Source organism: Bos javanicus, chromosome 2, assembly GCF_032452875.1.
Source record: "Bos javanicus breed banteng chromosome 2, ARS-OSU_banteng_1.0, whole genome shotgun sequence".
Classification (NCBI taxonomy): domain Eukaryota; kingdom Metazoa; phylum Chordata; class Mammalia; order Artiodactyla; family Bovidae; genus Bos; species Bos javanicus.
Genome location: NC_083869.1, coordinates 19,363,130 through 19,377,029, shown reverse-complemented (window position 1 = coordinate 19,377,029; position 13,900 = coordinate 19,363,130).

Below are 13,900 nucleotides of genomic sequence, written 5' to 3'. Positions count from 1 at the left end.
TACACATGTACGTGTATATGCACACACACAAAAACACAGCAGGCACTCTTCTGCACAGTCGAGAATCATATTGTCAGGACTTTTGAACCCTGGACTCTCAGTACCTCCAAATGCTGGTCTTGCTCTGTAAGTGGTAATAAATGAAGAATATTTTTGGTGATGTTTTATTTTGGACAATAATCAGGCCCAGTATTATCTTTGGGTCTCAGACAATGAAAAGTCGCTCTTCCTATTGCCACCCACACAAAGAAGTCCCAAGCTGTGTCTGTGGACACTCACATCTTGAGGTGATAGAAGCAAAGGCTGATGTAGCTGTGATTGCCACCCCTCTCCTTTGTTTTTATTTTCCTTCTATCACTGTCCTTCCAGGAGTGTCCTTGGAAGCAACGAAACCTAACATTTATTGAGTCTCCTGGAGGTAAACGTATCCCCCATTGCTTGTGCTCCCGTGGTGCCAATTCTGCACTATGTGCCTGGCATGTGATAGGTGGTAATCAATGTTTACTGTTGAATAATGTGCCTTTGGTCTGACATAGAAGTCTAGAGTTTGCTAGTTAAGAACCGTATAGCATTCCAGGGTTCATTGTTTGGAACTACTATTGCAGTTGTCTTGCCATAGGAGAAATCACTATAGTTTTGCCCTCAGAAGCCCAAGTCGATGACCAAATGTGGAGCCAATACTTTCCAACACCCACCTCCTGATTCTTGTCAAAAAATACACCACACATTGTAGCAATCATATTGCCAAAGCTTTACAGCATCTATAAATTGAAAACTACTGCCTTTGACAGTTATGGGCCTGTGTCAACACCAGATCTTGTTGACCCTCCTGGAATGTGTTTGCAAATACACCATGCCAGCCTTGGAAGTTGTTGACATCAGAGGCTGTAAGCTAGTTAGATGTGGCCCCAGAGCATTGTGGGTCTTACTGTCTAGGAGGATTCTTTTTTTTTTTTCTTAAATCCTTCTCTCCTTTGATTTTGTCCCAGGGCAAGAGCTGTCTTGGTTGCCACATTTGGCAGACAGTAAAGTCAGTTTCAAGGAGTCCATATTGCTGTACAAGTGATAATATCTGTGAGTCACTTCCCTTTCTTCCCTGTTGGCAGACTGCAGTAGGAATGGCTGGAAGCACTGGGACGTGCTGGTGGTTGTGGATTGTGCTGTGGAGGAGAGTCTAAGCACGCCCTGCGTGGTCTGGGCAGGGTCTGTCCCACTCTGCCAGAGCAACCATCTGGACATGGATATGGACATGGTGTCGCCGAGACCTGTGTGGTGCCGCTTTATTCTAGCAGCAGGGCCCACTGTGGGCTCCCTGGCCTATGTGTCTCTGTGCATGTGTGTAATGGACTTCCTGAGAGGACTGTACATGCTTGTGCGTGTGTATGCACACATGCTCACAGTTCTAGAGGCTAGAAGTCCCAGATAAAGGTCTGATTTCTGGTGGGAGCTCCCGACTTGCAGATGGCTGCCTCCTCACTGTCCTCGTATGACGCACACAGAGAGTTCTGGTCTCTCTTACTCATCTTATAAGGATACCAATCTTACTGTGCTAGGGTCTTACCTTGTGACCTCACTTAAGCTTTACTACAGCCTTATAGGTCCTTTCTCCAAATACAGTCCCATGGGAGACTAGGGCTTCCACATCGAATTTTCAGAGACATGATCCAGTGCACAGCGTCCTGTATACAGACAGTGGGAGAAGACAGCTGTTTTACCCACTTCTTCAAAGCAGACAGATAGCAGGCATTGTTTTCATGTGAAATTTTGAGTGGTGAAAGTGGTGAAGAAAAGAGACTAGTTAGGAGGCTCTGCCCCCGGGCAGGTGAAAAACTGGAGGCCTGCAGGGTTGTGTAGAGATGAGAAATGTTCAGGGGATAAAGTGAAAGAAATTGGTACCCAATTTGACTTGGGAGGAAAGAGGAAATAAAAGGGAGGCATCTAGGTGACTCAGATGAATACTATTCCTCTGTTCAGTTTTTCAGGGAAGTGGAAACAGCTCCAGGACTCCCCTCTCAAGAGGGGATAGCTGGCAACAATAACAGAGTTCCCTCCTTTTCTTGATTGCCTTCACTTTCCCACCACTTGTCTCAGTAAAATCCAGTTGATAGCAAGTTGTAGCAAACATGCGAGTGAAGAGAAAGGGGTCTGTGATTTGAGCTGGTGGACGCCTATTCACTTTGGCCACCCAGCTGTTGTCCAACTGTCTCTTGGTAGAACCCTGTTTTCCCTTTGGGAACAAGCCTTCCTCTGTGCTCTGTGAAGTCTTGGTTGGTCTGTCAATCAAATAAAGCCAATTTCATTTGCCAGGAATCTTGAACAGCTGGATAGAGGGACAAAAAAATGGTTCAAAGAGATTAAGAAGTGTGTTTCTGCTGTTACCTGGGTCTCAGGACCTTCCCTTCTTCCTGCCCTTTCTACAACTAAGCTATTCAACCCTTCTTTTGATTCTGTGATCTACCCTGTATCCTTTCAGCAAATTCTTTTCTTAAATTTACTTGGTTTCTGTTGCTTGCAACAAGGGAACCCTAGCTAATGCCTAGAGGGTAGCAGGAAAGGCCCTGTTTCTCACAGCTGGCTCTGTTTGGGAAGGAGACCCGAGACCCCTCAACTGCCTCCTGACAGCTACTGCTGTCTCTGCCCAAGCCCCTGTGCCCATCTGCAGTGAGGAGTTAGGTGTATCTGCTGCAAGTCTAAACCATTTTCACCCACCCCAGTCTTTGCTCACAATCCATCTGGGGCTTGCTTCAGCTGTCTTGCCCAGCTGTCAAACTGTGAGGAGGAGAGAGTCATAAACCAGTGGACAGTGAAAGGCCATCCACAGGCCTCCCCCCAGCAAGGGCGTGGAAAGGACAACATAGGCACTGGGCACTGAGAGAGAGGAGACATGGAGAGCCGCAAAGAAAGGGGACGACAGGTGAAGGTGGCCCCAGGTGAGCTTTGCCAACACGACATAGCTCTCTTCACCTTTTTTAAAAGGTACTGTTTCTCAGGTTCTGCTGCCAGAATTTTCTGAAATGTTAGGTTTCAGTGCCAAGGCAAACTGCAAAACCAGCCAGCCTGGGCTGCAAGTGCCAGAAGATCACAGACAGTCACTAATAGCAGTTTGCCTAGTATCTCAGTGCCTTTTTCCACTTCTGCCAAATTGCGGAGGCCATCAAGGTAATCCTCCTGGTCTCAGGGCCCAGGTAGTGAGCCTGGAGAGGCAGACCCAGCCCAGAACCCTGAATCTAGCCTCTGGCAATGGTGTGGGGGCTTTAACAAACAGGCCTCCTTGTCACATTCATGCAGGTCTGCAGCCACCTGGGAGCGGCAGCTCTCTGTGTCTCTGAAGCCAGGAGTGATTGCAGAACATCTGTCACTAGTTGGATCAGGGCTCACTCCTGTCTCTCTCTCTATCCCCTTGAGCTTCCTTTAAACAAAGAGGCTTCCTGCTTCCTTTCCCCTCCCCACCCTCCTCCAAAAGTCAGCTGTCAAAGAGCCTTCATGTACAAATGTTTGTGTCCATATATGTCTACAAGGAAATATCAGGAATGCAATAACAATAACCTTAGAATTGCCCTGAGTCAGCAGCCTCTATCTATCCCATGTGTGCGCTGGCTGAGTATCGAATAGTAGGCCACTGATAGCCTTGAGTGTGAATTTACTTTAGCATTTACTGAGCACCTACTGTGTTCCAAGCACTATGCTAGGGGCCATTGGGGAAGCCTTTGAGGAACTTGATTGCCCTTCTAGTGGAGGAGCAAGACCATATCATAAGTAGCTGACCTCAAGGTCTAAAACTCGACTCAAATTCAGCTCAGAATTACAGTTGTCCTCAATTAGAGTCCAGTCAATGCATTCCCCCTTCCTCAATAAATGTACATGATAAGAGTGATAATAATCACCTTGAGAGATTTTGTTAACCTAAGGGAGAGGTCCCAATTTAAAGACGAAAGCAAAAATATGGAAACTAATATTAGTATTGCTACCTGTCATGGGGAACTACTATGCTGTTTCATTGTCACAATAATCCTGTAAAGGAGGTATTGTTCTCCCCATTTTGTTGATTGTGAAAGTAAGGTTCAGAGAAGTCCAGTAACCTCATCAGCTGAGTCTACTGCGTGAAGGAGTTGGGATATAAATTCCCGTGTGTCTGATCCCTTCCTGGAGGAAAGGTGAGCTGCTCTGTAATCGTCATTCCCATGGATCTCAGCTAGGTGAGGACAGCCTTCCAGATACCAGGTCCCCTGTCCCCTCAGAGCCTTTGGATTGGTTCAAATCTTCTTCCTTGTGTGGCATGGGATGGTGGAGGTGGGCATCTTGGGGGAGTCTCTGGAATGGGCAGTAGAGAGGGCCACTGCTGCTGGGAACAAATCTGCATGCCCGGCTGCTTGGCCAGCCAGATGTAATCATAGGGGCCGTGGAGGGAGCCAGCCAGGAGTCAGGAGCTCACCTGTGGGAAGAGTGAGGGTGTGGGACCATGAAGTCAGCTATGCTTGGGCTTCTTACTCCAAGGTCCCAGAAGCAGGTTGAGATTCTAGAAGTTTCCTTGGCTATCTGCACCATGTAAGGGACCAGCTGCAGGTCAGCACCTTGGTAGTGCTAGTTAGGTTAGGTCAGCCTTCAGTGCCCCGTCCCACCCCAGCCCCAGGGAACCCGTGTGGACAGCCACCTGGGGTTCCAGCCTGGGAGCTCCTGAGCCCGGTCAAGAATATGGTCAAATTTCACTCCTTCACACTGACTGATTTGGAATGAAGTTGATCTTGGTTCCAGCAGCCCAGAAGGTGTTTGCTAAGGTAATTAATAGGAATCTGATGCAAGGGTTTTAGAATATCTGTAGTCGTTTAGCAAAGGACTGAACAAGTAGTATATGAATCTTGCTCCTTCTTGAATTAAGGCAGGCTTGGCCTGAATGTTATTTGGAAAAAAAGTGAATCTATGTACAAAATTATCCTATTACTCAGGCTCATTTCAAATTAGTGAGATTTTAGAGGTGGGTGTTTATGTTGTCAAAGAAAAACCCAGCCTGCTTCTCCTGTCTTTCCCAGGTGCTTTTGTTTGGGGTTCCTAGATGAGAAAGTAAGGTGGAGGTCAGTGCTCACATATATTCCTATTTGACTGAGGAGAGGAGGGTGCCTTTCGGAAACCAGAAAGTGGGACCTACTGGGAGGTAAGAGCAGGGTCTGTGGATAGTTTACAGCTAAATAATCATTTCAGGGCCATTTCAAGGCAGGTGTGTGTGTGTGTGTGTGTGTGTGTGTTAATTGCTTAGTCGTGTCCGACTCTTTGCAACCCCATAGACTGCAGTGCCATCAGGCTCCTCTGTCCATGGGATTCTCCAGGCAAGAACACTGGAGTGGGTTGCCATTTCTTTCTCCAAAAGGATCTATAGAAAGAAAGTGAAGTCGCTTAGTCATGTCTGACTCTTTGCGACCCCATAGACTGCAGTGCCACCAGGCTCCCCCATCCATGGAATTTTCCAGGCAAGAACACTGGAGTGGGTTGTCATTTCCTTCTCCAGGAAGGCAGATAGTATATCTCATTCATTTACTGATTCACAATTCATTTATGATTTCTTTCAAAACCATTTAATAATAAATTCTTTTATTATTTATAGTATGTTGTTTATGGATATGCCAAAGTACAAAAGGCTATCTGTATCGTGAACTCCTTATTGTTTTTCTGCTAAAGGATATACATGTCTTATATATGCTTATATAGACATGGAAACATTTCTGGAAGGATACATAAGCAACTGTCAACAGTGGTTCTCTCTGGGAAGGGGTAAGATGAGTGGTAGTTGAGGAAGAAGACACTTACTTTTTATACAGTTTGTACCATTTTGTACATTTATATTTTATACCTTTCCCTACTCTCTGAGTTTAGTTAAATACCATGAAATCTCTAGTGCCTGGTACCTTGTCTTTTAAGAAGGTTGTCATGTGTTTGCATAGTGAAATTTAATGTAGCAGTTTCTAATGGTGTTCTACAAAGAGCACAGTGAATTCTGGCCCCTGTTTTAGAGGGTCATGTTTGAGCATCAGTGTGTTAGCTGGACCAGGCCGGTCGGATGTGCTCATGAGTGTGAAAAAACAGGAACACAACACAAGGACATAGCAAGCATAGATTAGCATTTTGGCTGTCCTCATCAATGACACGCAGCCTTAAAAACCCACACATTCTGGACTACTACTGCTGCTGCTGCTGCTAAGTCACTTCAGTCGTGTCCGACTCTGTGCGACCCCAGAGATGGCAGCCCGCCAGGCTCCCCTGTCCCTGGGATTCTCCAGGCAAGAACACTGGAGTGGGTTGCCATTTCCTTCTCCAGTGCATGAAAGTGAAAAGTGAAAGTGAAGTCGCTCAGTCGTGCTCGACCCTCAGCGACCCCGTGGACTGCAGCCTTCCAGGCTCCTCCGTCCATGGGATTTTCCAGGCAACAGTACTGGAGTGGGGTGCCATCGCCTTCTCCGACTAGTGGTGCTAGAAGCTCCCTTTCCTACCTGGACAACTGATGCCAGCTGCCTTCCTAGCTAGAAAGATACAGAGTCCTTTTCTCCCCTTTTCATGCTGTCCTTGTCTTGAAATGATAACGAATCCATAGGACAAGGAGGGATATGGCATGTTTCCTCAAGTTCAGGTCAGTGTACAACTCCTTTAGTTTTGTTTAAAGTCTTTTTCATGCATTATCCCAGAGGATTGGCCCAGAAAAAGCTGATCATTCTCAGAAGAGAATGGTCTTACATATTCAATCCTCCCTGTGGTCGTCACAGTATTGCTTTACTCCCAGAGGCTCTTTCACTTCTTCCTAAAGTGAAATGTGTGTCCAACCAGAACAAGCCCCAGATTGGATATGAGTTCAACAATTTTTGCATTATGTACAATTTTTTACATGAGCCTGGCATAGCCCTCCAGGGCTATTACTAGTAGCTGGGCCCTGAGGAAACGGGCACAGGCAATGAGGACTCTGGGACAGCCTACTTGAATCAGACTCTCCCAATATAGGACCTTAGGTAACATTTTCTTAACCTCTTGGGTCTTAGTTCTTCATCTTTAAAATGGGAATTAAAATACCTGCCTTTTAAGCTTATTGTGAAGATTTGCCGTAATAAATAAATCCATAGTGATATGACTAATTATTCACACATGCATCACATATTACTTGTTATTATGCATTAAGCAGTATGCTAGGTACCAGGAGCAATTTCAGTATTAATAAAACATGGCCCTTGCCCTGCAGGGATTTGAGTCTAGAAGAGGAGATGAAAAATTTAACAAATACATTAAATCGAGATGATAAATGCAATAATAAAATATATGCCAAGTTCACTGGTGTTACAAAAATAGGAGTAAAATTCAGAATTTCAGAAATTACTGTAACAGGTAATGTTTTAAATTTCTTTATAATGAATCGAGATATTTCATTCATTTATTTAAAAACTTAGATGCCTCATATAGGCCAGAAAATTGAGAGGGTCCCTGCCACTTTCTTCCATTCCCACTGCTTCTTCCTGGGTTCAAGTTAGCATTGCTTGTAGCTGGTGACCTGCAGCAGCATCTTAACTTACCTTTTTCCCTAAGGATTTCGCCACCACCAACCCATTTACTTGTTAATTGTGTGCTCGTGCTAGTAAAATCTCTCACATCTGTACAGCATTTCACCCATTTGCAAATGCTTTTCACAAATATTGTCTAAATTATTCTTCACTTTAACCAATGAGGTGTGGGGAGAATAGATGTAATTATCCTTCTTTCCAAAGAAACTGAGGGCCTTAGAGATCAAGTGACTTGTTCGAAGTCAAACTCAAACTCAAATTCACCCTTTTTGGGGTCCAAACCCAACGCTTTCCCTTCCATGTCTCTAACAACGGTACTGCTCTCAGGTAGTAGTACGGTTTCTTGTTCCTTAACACAGCTGACAACTTTGTGAGTTGTAAGAGCTCATGAGAAGCATCTGTTTGCCTAGAGATTTTGGACACTCCTGGTCACTCTTGCCAAACCTGAGATTGATTAGGGAGTGCAGATAAAGTCCTCTCTCCAGATGCCTCTTGGGTCAAACTCCTGTTGTTGGCGGGGGGCAATTTTCAGGGCCAGAGGGAGGTTCTGGGTGAGACACCTGGCCGACAGGGTTTTTCCCGGCTCACCCTCTGAGAGGGCAGCCTGTGACGGGGTAAGTCTGGAGTCTGGGAACAGAAGAGCATGCCGGCACAGCTCCAGTTCAGGAGGGTGCTGTGCGGTGTCCGATCCCTTCTTGTCCTGGTGTTAGAGTGATTGTCTTCTGAGTAGCACTGTTCTGCCTCATTAGTTTCATTTATTCTCTCATATGTTCTTTCATTCATTCATTGAATATATATGAAAGCACTGTATGGCCATTAGGGATGCCAGTAAGAATAAAGTGGGGTCTGTCCTTCTTTCTCTCTTCAGACCTGCACAGGGTGTATCGGTCCTGTGCCTGCTTCACTGACTCACTGCGCCCCCTCCCCCCCCAGCCCATCCCCTAAGAAAATACCATGATTGCAGTCCTCCTGCCAAGAGAGCCCAACAGGATACCATGCGACCTGCCCCTGCAGCCTGGGTGATTGGACCTGGGCTGGGCACCTCACCCAGAGCAGCCATTCAGTTAGCTGGTGGTAAATTATGGGTCATGTCAATCTGATCTGTGCTCCTGGAAATTTGATTTGGAGACTATGGAGAGATGGAGGCAGTCCAGGAGCATAAAGCTGGTCTAAGGTTGAGTTGGAACCATGGTTGGCTGAAACCTGTGTACGCTGACATGGTTGGACATGAAAGCTGATACTGTGGGGAAGAAATTATTAAAGAGCAAGGAATACAGTGGTGACAAATGGACAAAGTCTCTCTTGTCATAGAGTGAAATTCCTTTAATTAGCCTCCTCTAGGGAGACCTGGAGAAGGCAATGGCACCCCACTCCAGTACTCTTGCCTGGAAAATCCCATGGACGGAGGAGCCTGGTGGGCTGCAGTCCATGGGGTTGCTAAGAGTCAGACGCGACTGAGCGACTTCACTTTCACTTTTCACTTTCATGCATTGGAGAAGGAAATGGCAACCCACTCCAGTGTTCTTGCCTGGAGAATCCCAGGGATGGAGGAGCCTGGTGGGCTGCTGTCTATGGGGTCTCACAGAGTCGGACATGACTGAAGCGATTTAGCAGCAGCAGCAGCAGCAGCAGCAGCAGCAGTGGAGACCTAGTTCACTGATCTAAGGAGCAAGTTATTTAAAAATCTTGGAGAAAGATTCTGTCTAGTCACAGCTGGACTAGAAACAAGCATATGAAGTACTATGATTAGACCAAACTGTGTTACATGTTCCCACTCCCGTTGCCTTCCAGAAGACTGAGTGTGTGTTGGAAGAAGGGTCCTGAGCAGAAAAGCATTTAAAAAATAACAGTAGTGGATCCCTATGATTTCCCACTGCATAAGCGTGGCTGGCATTGCTGCATATCTGTCACTGAACTTAGTCTTAGAGGCATTTTCACCTTAGAACCTGGTCTGGTATGTGATCCAGTTATTTCACACTCATCCATCTCAGTGAGCTTCATCTTTTCTTGGGGCAGTTCTAGACCTCCTCCTCAAAACCAGTTATCTCAGTTACATGAAGGACCTGGGATACACAGAGGTGGGATTAGTGCATGCAAAGGAATAGCCAGGCACTGCCCGATGGTGAGTTTCTAACAAGAATGTTTCCAATTAATCATCCTCACGTCTCAGATGGGGAGAGGGCAAAGAGCCAGCGAGGGCCTGTCAGCACAGGCCTGCTACACGACTTCTAGTTAACAGTAGGTGCTGTTATGTGAGCAGCTGCAACCAGATCCCATCCCCTTCAACCAGATTCCATCCCCTTGTGATCGAGCATGCAGCCAAGTTAAGTGTTCCTAGGCATGAGAGTCCAAAGGGTCATAACTGAGAGCTACTGTGCCCTTTGCCACTCACTCAGGTTGCCTTCCAGGACCCAGGGGAAGCCTGCAGTTGGGTCTCAGTAGGGTTGTACCAGAGTGCAGAGTCACATCCAGAAAGGACAAAACCTTAGAGGAAGACACAAATAATTCAGGCTGGTTCCTGGGTTGAACAGCTATAATCCAGGCAGAGGTGGAAGCAGAGTTGGAAACATCTGCCTTATGATCTGCCAGAGGGGCAGGAGTGGTGGACAGAGGAGACGCAGCCTGCTCAGAGCTGTTAGCTGGCTGGGTGAGGCTCAAGCAAATGGGGAGGGACCTTTCAGCCCTTTCTATGGAATCTCAGAAGGGGATTCCTGTTCCAGGCCACCAGCTGAGTGGATGTGGAGGTCAATAATGCATGTTATGTAACCAACAGAAGGTGGGGGTCAAAGATATCCTAGCTCATGGAGCTTCCACCCCTTGGCCCCATTACAATTGTAATGTTTCTTCCTCATTCCAGGTGGCACGCTCCTTTCTGGGCCGTATTATCAGTTCAGTTCAGTCACTCAGTTGTGTCCAACTCTTTGCGACCCCATGGACCACAGCACACCAGGCCTCCCTGTCCATCACCAACTCCTGGAGTTTACCCAAACTCATGTCCATTGAGTCAGTGATGCCATCCAACCATCTCATCCTCTGTCGTCCCCTTCTGCTCCTGCCCTCAATCTTTCCCAGCATCAAGGTCTTTCCAGGGAGTCAGCTCTCCGCATCAGGTAGCCAAAGTATTGGAGTTTCAGCTTCAACATCAGTCCTTCCAATGAACACTCAGGACTGATCTTTAGGATGGACTGGTTGGATCTCCTTGCAGTCTAAGGGACTCTCAAGAGTCTTTTCCAACACCACAGTTCAAAAGCATCAATTCTTGTGTGCTCAGCTTTCTTTATAGTCCGACTCTCACATCCATAAATGACCACTGGAAAAACCATAACCTTGACTAGATGGACCTTTGTTGGCAAAGTAATGTCTCTGCTTTTGAATATGCTGTCTAGGTTGGTCATAACTTTCCTTCCAAGGAGTTAAGTGTCTTTTAATTTCATGGCTGCAATCACCATCTGCAGTGATTTTGGAGCCCCCAAAAATAAAGTCAGCCACTGTTTCCACTGTTTTCCCATCTATCTGCCATGAAGTGATGGGACCTGATGCCATGATCTTAGTTTTCTGAATGTTGAACTTTAAGCCAACTTTTTCACTGTCCTCTTTCACTTTCATCAAGAGGCTCTTTAGTTCTTCTTCACTTTCTGCCATAAGGATGGTGTCATCTGCATATCTGAGGTTATTGATATTTCTCCCAGCAATCTTGATTCCAGCTTGTGCTTCTTCCAGCCCAGCGTTTCTCATGATGTACTCTGCATATAAGTTAAATAAGCAGGGTGACAGTATACAGCCTTGACATACTCCTTTTCCTATTTGGAACCAGTCTATTGTTCATCACCAAATTGCTGAGCACAGTCATGTGACCTTAGATGTCTTTCTTTGTAGAGAGAACCATTTCTTGTTAAGAAATGACAGAGTTCCCCTCCCCAGTATTAACAAATGGTAGTAACTTTTCTCTTTCTGCAACTGTATTACCAGAAGTACCTCAGAGCACTACAACACTAAGTTATAGATAGCCAGTCCTGCCAGATTCTGTCCAGGTCATTTATAAAATATCCCAAGTAAGTCATGAGACCTAAACTCTTGTGTGGCCTTGTTATGATGAGACCTCAAATTTTCTTTAGCTTCTCAAGTTTGACCAATGTCTTGTCTTTCATTTTCTGTAACTTACCTTTTTCATTTTCATTAGTATCCAGATTTTTAGCTTCATATTTTTGTTTAGTTGGCCTGTGATAGATAGCAATATTGTTCAAAATATTTACTGCTCCATTCTGGGGCAGAATTATACTCTTCCCCTTATTGATGTCAGAATTGGTCATACGACTTTCTTTGACCAATGAAATGTAACCAGAAGTCACATGTGCTACTTCTGAGCAGAAGCTTTCAGAGGCATTGTGTGGCTTCCCAGTGTTCACTCTCTTTTCTCAGGGGACTGTCAATATTCTATACAAGGGCTGTCCCATCGGTCTGGCTCCTCGAGTGGAGACAAAGTGTGGCATTGCCGCAGCTGACCCAGCCTGAGCAAGAAATAAACTTCAGTTGTCATAAGCCACTGAAGTACAGGGAATTTTTTTCCTGCTAGAAAAGTTAACCTATCCTGATTAATAATGGGCCCATCTACTTCCAGGTAGATTTTGGAAACACTTCATTTCTTTTTGAAGCAAAATCCTCAACACTCTATGTGCCTTGGCTGAGGGTTCAGTGATTCTAAGACTTGTATATGGAACTATGATAGTTTCCTTGGCACTGTGGGCTATCATCCTAGTTTAGGTAGAATTTGCTGGGTCAGTAATAACAAAAGCTATCATTTACTTGGGGAATGAATGCCACACATTGAGATCTGGGATTTATACAGTCCTCACAAACGAGCCCTGAAAAATGTATAACATCATCACCATTTTCCAGGTGAGATGATTGTTATCCAAAGAGATCAAATAACTTACTCAGGGTCATGGAGGTGGTAAATGGCAAGCCAGATCCAGACTCAAGTCTGCCTGGATCTTGTCACCATGCGACATTGTCGGAGGAAGAGGAAATGACTATTCAAATGGCCAAGTCAGGTGTGCTTGTGCTTAGTCTCTCAGTTGTGTGCTACTCTTTGCAACCCACTGGACTGTAGCCTGCCAGGCTCCTCTGTCCATGAAATTCTTCAGGCAAGAATACTGGAGTGGGTTGCCATTTCCTTCCCCAGGGGATCTTTCCAACCTAGGGATTGAACCTGTGTCTCCTGCATGGCAGGCAGATTCTTTACCTGCTGAGCCACTGGGGAAGCCAAGATACAAAGATATCAAGATAGGAAGATTAGGTATTTTTGGATAATCAGCAATGTAATTCCTTATTTCAGGGAATCCAAGATTCTCAATTTTCTTTCTGAGCATTGTCAGTTGAAATGGAACCTTTAGAAAGAGAAACTGATAAAAAGGAGAGAAATGGCTCTAAAGTGCCCTATTGGACTCTGTGGTTTAGTTATAATAATGCAGATCAGTTATGTGAGCACTGTCTCTGATGTGATAGTCTTGGGTCCTGGGGCAAGGGGAGGTCTCCCTAAAACAATCACAATTCTGAAGCAAAACACCACCTCCAAGGATTAGGGATGGAGTATTTATTTTGTGTTAATAGCTTCCTGGAAAGTATTTTATTAAAAAATGTTCAGAATTAATTTTTAAAATGTTTAAATTTAGTGAAACCAAACATTTACTGTATTTCATGTATAAATTTTTTTTTAACTTACTGAAAAATATCAAGTAAAAATGTTAATTCATACAGATATAAATGACAAGTATATGCTGCCATTCTAATATAAATGCCATCTGCTCCTGGCTTAGCTGTTTCCTTTCAGTACCCGTCCCCACTCCAGCCTGCCTTCCCCTTGGAGCTGCCACCTTTGGGGTCACTGGCTCAGCAGGACATCATCCTTCCACCATGTCTGGGTTTCTTGAGTCGGAGCTCTCAGGATCTCCTTCTCTGCATTGTGTTTCAATGTGGCCAGTAATTTCTGTTTGTAGAAGTATGACTTTTCTCCTGCTGACCAGGATGCATGAGCCCCCTTGGGATTTACCCTGCCCTGTCCCTAGTAGGGCGATCTGGCTCCTCCCACCAAGTCCAGTTAAGCCACTGGCAATTTGGATGGGAAGATGTGCACAGTGGAGTTTAAAAAGCTGCCTGGTCCCCAGGGGCAAGGAGGACGTGTGGTGAGGGTATCAGTGATGGGGTGAGAGAGGCAGGGGGCAAGTGGTGTGGATTGGAAAGAGACCCCAGTTAATTGATGACCAAAATACCAAAATAACGTATTACACCAAGAAAAATGTCAGTGTTCCTGAACATCAAGTAGCATGTTACATGAAACATCAGAAAACTGAAAGCCAGTATTGCAGTTA